Genomic DNA, 7,902 nt, shown 5'->3' with positions numbered 1-7,902 from the left:
GATCTGCAGGGTGTGGCCAAAAATTAAAATAAATAAACAAATAAAACTTGGGGGAAAAAACAGAACAGTAAGCCACGTACAGCCCAGCATCTCACACTCAAACTTACAAAAGCTAGGAGCTTTCTCACGTCTGGCTCAGCCTCCTGCTTCTAAACTCTTCAGACGCTAGAACTAGCACAGAGTGAAGCTTTGTCAGTTCTGAAAGGGCACTTAACTGGCTACTGAATGAGCTGTTAAGGACCCTGGAATGATAACAGGCTTCTCAAAATGAGAAGATGAGGCCTTTTCTTTTTGACAGTTTGAGGTTTAAAATTACACGGTAGGACTAATAGGCTCTTTCTGTCTCATAATGATGTTTGTCATGATACAAACACTTCAGCGTTTGGCTGCTGGTCTCCTTGGACGAAGCTCCCAGCATCAGATGGGTTTGTAATGCCACAATGAGTTGTTACATTGTGGGCTGATGACAGTCCCTGTGCAATGCTCACTGCCCAGCAAAGCTGTAGTTCTCTGTACATGTGATGTGGGCTGATAATCGGGGGGCGTGTTCTTCATGGAGCTGTCACATTGGCCCTGGGACTGGGAGGCAGGAACCAACAGCTCAGGAGTCCTTGGGAGTCAGATGATCTCAGAATCCTGACATCTCTCCCTCTGCTGCAAGTGTACAGAGCTGTCCGATTGTTATGGTCCAAACAAGGACGGTACTCAAATAATTTCATCTACATGTACTGTTCTTTTGATGGAGTCATCACAGAGAATTAAACTGTAAATTGTGCAATCTGTGAGAAGAAGGAACACTGAGACCATTCTGGCTGGAACATCTTAATTTCTGGAATCATTACAGTCTGATGAGTTCAGTCCTCAAATGGACTTTGTGGAAGTCGGGCGGTGAATTGCTCTGCCTTTGTGTGGAGTGATATTAGGAAGACAGCAAGCTGAAAATGAACATTCCAGGAGGGATAAAGTCATCTCAGTACGATATTAGAAGATTTTATGATACTACGTTTCTAGGTAGTTTGGACTTCTGAATCCTTAAGAAATTAAATTTTCTTTCCATCAAGAAATATCTTAGCACTCTTCTGTTGCAAGTGAGAGGGATCAATGTAAACTTATTAAAATGAAGAGCGATGTTGTGTAAGAGAGGCAGGATGACCTGCAGGAGAAATTGGGTGTTTTGTCTTTCCTTCTCTCAAAATGCTAGGAAAGGACTAGCTTTGCTGTTTTGAAGGGCTGGTGTATCTTTTTCTCTAAAGGAGGCTTTTTTTTTTTAAACTATTTTTATTTTTAGCTGCTAAAAATAAAATAAGGAACAGGATCTTAGTTCCTTGACCAGGGATTGAACCTGCATCCCCTGCATTGGAAGCGTGGAGTCTTAACCACTGAACCACCAGGGAAGTCATGAGAAGAGGATTTTTTAAAGTCAGTTTTATTGAGATGATTTACATATGGTGTTTACACATTTATAAATCTCATAAGTACAATTTGATGGGCTTTGAGAAAGACACACTACATAATATACCCACTGTCATCATGATAAAGAACATCCATACCCCTCCCCTACAACAAAAGTTCCTGGATTCCCCTTTGGGACAGTCCCCTCCCCTCACCTGGGTCCCAAGAAGCTCTGCTCTCTGTCATAGTTCTGTTCTGGATAAAAGTTCCTATACGTGTGAATTCTGCAGTATCACAGTTTTGCAATCCACCTACATTCTTGTTTATATTCTTGCTTCCTTCTTATTGGTGATTAGTAGTCTATTGTACAGCTACACAACAATTTATCTATTTGCCAGTTGGTAGATATTTGGTTATATCTACCTCTGAATAAAATACATTGCCTTTATGTGGACTTGTGTTTTAGAATTTTGAGGGTAAAGACCTAGGAGGGGGGCTTCCCAGATGGCTCACTGGTAAAGAACCTGCCTGCCAAAGCAGGAGACATGGGTTTGATCCCTGCATGGGGAAGATCTCACATGCTGGGAAGCAACTAATTCTGTATGCTACAACTGTTGAGCCTGTGCTCTAGAACCCGTGCTTTGCAACAAGAGAAAGTGAAAGTGAAAGCTGCTCAGTCATGTCCAACTCTTTTCAACCCCATGGACTCTAGCCCAGCAGGTTCCTCTGTCCATGGAATTCTCCAGGCAAGAATACTGGAGAGGGTAGCCATTCCCTTCTCCAGGGGATCTTCAGAACCCAGGGATCAAACCCAGGTCTCCCACATTGCAGGCAGATTCTTTACCATCTGAGCCACCAGGGAAGCCTGCAATAAGAGGAACCATTGCAATGAAAAGCCTGTGCACTGCATCTAGAGAATAACCTCCCTGTTCACCACCGACTAGAGAAGAGCTGGAGCAGCAACAAAGACTCAGCACAACCAAAAGCAAATAAATAAAATATTCTTCAGAAAAAGAATTAATGAATAGAAAATGTGAACATATAGAAACAAAGAATAGTTATTGGGCCAGGAATTTACTACTGCACAATTGCACTCATCTCACACGCTAGTAAAGTAATGCTCAAAATTCTCCAAGCCAGGTTTCAGCAATACATGAACCGTAAAATTCCAGATGTTCAAGCTGGTTTTAGAAAAGGCAGAGGAACCAGAGATCAAATTGCCAACATCCGCTGGATCATCGAAAAAGCGAGAGTTCCAGATAAACATCTATTTCTGCTTTATTGACTATGCCAAAGCCTTTGACTGTGTGGATCACAATAAACTGTGGGAAATTCTGAAAGACATGGGAATACCAGACCACCTGACCTGCCTCTTGAGAAACCTATATAGAGGTCAGGAAGCAACAGTTAGAACTGGACATGGAACAACAGACTGGTTCCAAATAGGAAAAGGAGTACGTCAAAGCTGTATATTGTCACCCTGCTTATTTAACTTCTATGCAGAGTACATCATGAGAAATACTGGGCTGGAAGAAGCACAAGCTGGAATCAAGATTGCCGGGAGAAATATCAATAACCTCAGATATGCAGATGACACCACCCTTCTGGCAGAAAGTGAAGAGGAACTAAAGATCCTCTTGATGAAAGTGAAAGAGGAGAGTGGAAAAGTTGGCTTAAAGCTCAACATTCAGAAAACGAAGATCATGGCATCCGGTCCCATCACTTCATGGCAAATAGATGGGGAAACCTTGGAAACAGTGTCAGACTTTATTTTTGGGAGCTCCAAAATCACTGCAGATGGTGACTGCAGCCATGAAATTAAAAGACGCTTACTCCTTGGAAGGAAAGTTATGACCAACCTAGATAGCATATTAAAAAGCAGAGATATTACTTTGATCCTTCCGGCTCTGGCTGCCCTCGCCTGCCTGTCTCTGGAGGGGGATGGGCCGGTCTGCAGCCGGCTAGCTCTGTTCAGTCCTCTGTTCTGTGAGCAGGTGTCTTAGGTTAGGGCTTTTCGCCTTTTCGCGGGGTAGCTATCCCACAGTCTGCTTTGCTATCTCAAGCTAGTTCCCTCAGATTGCCCTTGGGGGATTCAGGCCCGGTCCTTACTCTAATCAATGCAGCCCGCTCCTCCCTGCCCAGCCCCCGCTTGCTAGTGGCAGATGCAGGAGTCTGCACCACTTCTCTGCTGGGAGTTACCGTTGGGCGTGTAATCTGTGGGTTTTAATTATTTATTTATCTTTCCTCCGGGTTATGCTGCCCTCTAAGGTTCCAAGGCTCACCACAGACTCTGCAGTGAGAGTGTTTCCTGGTGTTTGGAAACCTCTCTTTTTTAAGACTCCCTTCCTGGGACGGATCTTCGTCTCTACCTCTTTTGTCTCTCTTTTTATCTTTTATATTTTTTTCCTACCTCCTTTCGAAGACAATGGGCTGCTTTTTCTGGGTGCCTGATGTCCTCTGCCGGCATTCAGAAGTTGTTTTGTGGAATTTACTCAGTGTTCAAATGTTCCTTTGATAAATTTGTGGGGGAGAAAGTGGTTTCCCTGTCCTATTCCTCCACCATCTTAGGACCGCCTCTAAATTCATATTGTTTAAAACCATCAAGTTTGCTGGAATTAGTCACAGCAGCCAGAAAAAGAAGACTTTTTCTTCAATATTGATCCATGAAATCTTAAAAAAAATTTTTTTTTGCAATGTTGTGTTGGCTTTCACTGCACAACTACACACATATCCCCTCCCTCCTATGCCTCCTCTCCCCCAATCCCATCCCTCCAGGTCATCACAGAGTGCCAGACTGGACTCCCTGTGCTGCACTGCAGCTTCTCAGCAGCCATCCATCTTACGCCTGATAGTGTATACATGCTGCTGCTACTTTCCCCATTCATCGCCCCCATCCCTCCCCTACTGTGTCCACAAGTCCGTTCTCTATGTCTGAGTCTCTGTTCTTTCCCTGCAAATAGTTTCATCAGTACCATTTTTCTAGATTCCATATATAATGTATCAATGTATGATGCTTGTTTTTCTCTTTCAGACTTACTTCACTCTGTATAACAGGCTCTAAGTTAATCTGCCTCATCAGCACAGACTCAAATGTGTTCTTTTTTATGGCTGAGTAATATTCCATTGTATATATATACCACATTTTCTTTATCCATTCACCTGTCACTGGACACATAAGTTGCTTCCTTGTCCTGGCTTTTGTAAATAGTACTGCAATGAACACTGGGGTACATGTGTCGTTTAGAATTTGATTCACTAAATCTTAAAGAAGGTGTCTGATTTGACTTGTCCATATGCCCACTTCTGGACCAACCATGATGAACAGGAGGATGAGCTAGCCAGGCCAGAGTGGCCAGGTTTGGATCACATGCTCACTTTGAAGTCAGGAAGCAGAAAAGACCCATATGGAGGGATGAAGCTAGGCCATGCCTGTGGAGGCATGGACCACCTGTACCCTCCCCTGGCATGCCCAACCAGCCTTTGCTTTGAAAGACCGTTGAAAATTACCTTCATCCTTCCAGGACAAAGCCTTGACTTTGATGAGAATATTCCAAAGCTCATGCTTGAGGTTCACAAAGCTATTTCTAAGGAAGACTATTTTGCAGTCTCTTGACAGACTATTTGAAAGAAGAAAACTTCAATCAGATGCATAAGATCTGGTATTTTTGTTGTAAATTGTGTCTTTTTTCAGTCAAAAGAAAGATCTGAGTTTATCTTGCTGCACTCTCTGAGTTTCAGTTTTCTCATCTGTAAAATGGAGATAATAATGCTTTTCTAAGGATTGTTGAAAGGATTAAAAAAGATAATTTATGTAAAACCTAGCACAGTTTAAATGAAGTATGCAAAGCTTAGCACAGTTGTTCAATAAAGGATTGATATATTTGTCTTTTCTGTATATACAGTAATAGGCAATTGGCTTATGAAAGTTAGTCAAAATCATGAGTGGGGTTGAGATGTTAAACATCTATATTTTGGTACATGGATTACCAAAATAAGCAGACTGTTAACATTTATTCGCACTGCATATGTATATATGGAATGACTTTTTAAAAAGGATAAACATTTTCACATTAAAAAAAAATCTTTTTGGATGCCTGCTCCATTCTCTGCTGAATTTGAATATTTAGTATTTAGCTGATTACACAGAATATGAGTGTTAGTTCAATGGAAATCACTGTGAAAAGCCAGAAGCGGAGAAGAGAAGCTCCCACTTACCCAGCAGCAGCCCACAGGGCCCAGCGTGGGGAGGGAGTCAGAGCCAACAGCACACAGCTCCCTGGGGGAATCTGCTCCTACAGGGCGGCCCCTGACTGGGCCACACTCTACAACATGCCAGTATCGTGTGTGCCTGGTGTGTCCCTGTCGCCACCACGTGACTATGCCCCCCACTGCTGATTCTTGGAGCAGCAGCCTCACCTTCATGCCTGAGTGGCTCTGGTGGAGTGTGGGCAGGCAGGGGTCCTGAGGCCAGTCAAAGTGCTTCTCATCCTGGGGGCTGATGTCCAGTCCTACACCCAGCAAGAGTGCTGGTACCCCTGGGAGGGTGGGACCAGTGTCTAGCTGGTCATCATCCTCATTTCAAGGTCTAGAATAGGAGGAAACTAAATATGAGCTGATGTGCACTGGTCATTTGCATAGAAGATGATGTCATGGTGGTAGAGTCCTAGGGCCCAAGGAGACAGGACTAGACTCCTCCTGTTTTTCTGCATAGGTGACATCTGTGCAAGACACCCTCACCTGTGCTGGTTTAATGTGGCCTTGTTGAGTCTAGTGGATTACACTCACGGCAGCCTCGGTTGGTCACAGCAAGAGCTTAGTTTTTCCTCCATTGCTCAGCAACCACACAGAGTCAGGCCATGTCTAAAGTGGCCTGGGGAACCCGACCTGGTAGTCCATTGGCACATTTTTCTCTGATTCCAAACCAAGGCCATTTAGCACCATTCACTCATCATCTCAGCTTCTCTGATGGCTCAGATGGTAAAGAATCTGTCCGCAGTGCAGGAGACCCATGTTCGATTCCTGAGTCAGGAAGATCCCGTGGAGAAGAGCATGGCAATCCACTCTGGTATTCTTGCTTGGAGAATTCCAGGGACAGAGTAGCCTGGCAGGCTATAGTCCATGGGGTTGCAAGGAGTCAGATGCAACTGAGTGACTTTCACTTTCAGTCATCATCTTACCATATTTTTTTTCAAATTTAGCACAAATTTAGCACAATTAAAATTTTTTTTAATTAAAAAAATTTTAAATTTTATATTAGAGTATAGTTGATTTATTTTGTTGTGTTAGTTTGAGGTGAACAGCAAAGTTTATCCAGTTATATATATACATATATAGATAATATATGTATATATATGTAATAGATATATATACATATATCTATTCTTTTTCAGATTCTTTCCCCATTTAGGTTATTACAGACTACAATAATAAGGTCATTGTGGATTACCTATTTTATATATAGCAGTGTGTACATGTTCATCTCAAACTCATAACTTATCCCTCTGCCTTACCTTTCCCTTTTAGTAACCGTAAGTTTGTTTTCTGTGAGTCTGTTTCTGTTTTGTAAATATGTTCATTTGTACTAGCTTTTTAAATCATTCATACAAGCAATATCATATGATATTTGTCTTTCCCTGTTTGGCTTCCTTCACTTAGTGTGATCATCTCTAGGTCCATCCACATTGCCATAAATGGCATTATTTCATTCCTTTTAATGACTGAGTAATATTCCACTGTATATATGTACCACATCTTCTCTATCCATTCATGTGTTGATGGACTACCCCATGTCTTAAGCCAGAATTTCTATCTTGCTGCATGAAGACAGTGCCTCCTCAGCTTTCTCCTTGTGAGATTCTGTATATCTGTCATGAAAGTGAAAGTGAAGTTGCTCAGTCGTGTCCAACTCTTTGCAACCCCGTGAACTATAGCCCACCAGGCTCCTCTGTCCATGGGATTCTCCAGGCAAGAATACTGGAGTTGGTTGCCATTTCCTTCTCCAGGGGATCTTCCCAACCCAGGGATCAAACCTGGGTCTCCTGCATTGCAGGCAGACGCTTTAACCGCTGAGCTACCAGGGAATGTCATTGATGGGTTGTATTTCCAAGGCTTGGGTTCTCCATGTGTAGGTTCAGTTTTTCTATTGGTGATGGTGGTGGTAGATGGTATTCGTGGGGTAGGAGGGGGCAGGGGTTGAAGAGATGGAGAATCTAAGAGCTTGGAGTCAGGCTCTGAAGGCTAATTCCAAATTAGAGGCCTGTTGCCTTCAACTCAGAAATGAAAAGAGCTGCAGTCATTCCTTTCTCGTGGGCTATGAATCCTATTCTGCCTGTTGGGCACCACGAAAGGAAGGGTTAGTTTCTTTTCATCTGGCTTTGCTGGCTCTTAGTTGTGGCATGTAGGATCCTCAGTTGCAGCATGCAGGCTCTTAGTTGCAGCATATGGGATCTAGTTTCCTGACCAAGGATGGAACCCAGGCCCTCTGCATTGGGAGCTCAGAGTCTTAACCGT

General features: G+C 43.1%; 1 non-coding gene across 1 annotated transcript; it reads right to left on the bottom strand.

Moving 5' to 3' along the window:
* Positions 1 to 7,400: 7,400 nt before the first annotated feature.
* TRNAC-GCA (transfer RNA cysteine (anticodon GCA)) lies at positions 7,401 to 7,472 on the bottom strand. The gene has a single exon. It is a non-coding gene; the product is annotated as a tRNA-Cys (tRNA).
* Between the last annotated feature and the right edge of the window lie 430 nt (positions 7,473 to 7,902).

The sequence above is a fragment of the Bos mutus genome, chromosome 21, assembly GCF_027580195.1.
Source record: "Bos mutus isolate GX-2022 chromosome 21, NWIPB_WYAK_1.1, whole genome shotgun sequence".
Classification (NCBI taxonomy): Eukaryota; Metazoa; Chordata; class Mammalia; order Artiodactyla; family Bovidae; genus Bos; species Bos mutus.
The sequence above is the reverse complement of the archived record's forward strand: the minus strand, read 5'-3'. Positions and strand labels throughout refer to the sequence as shown.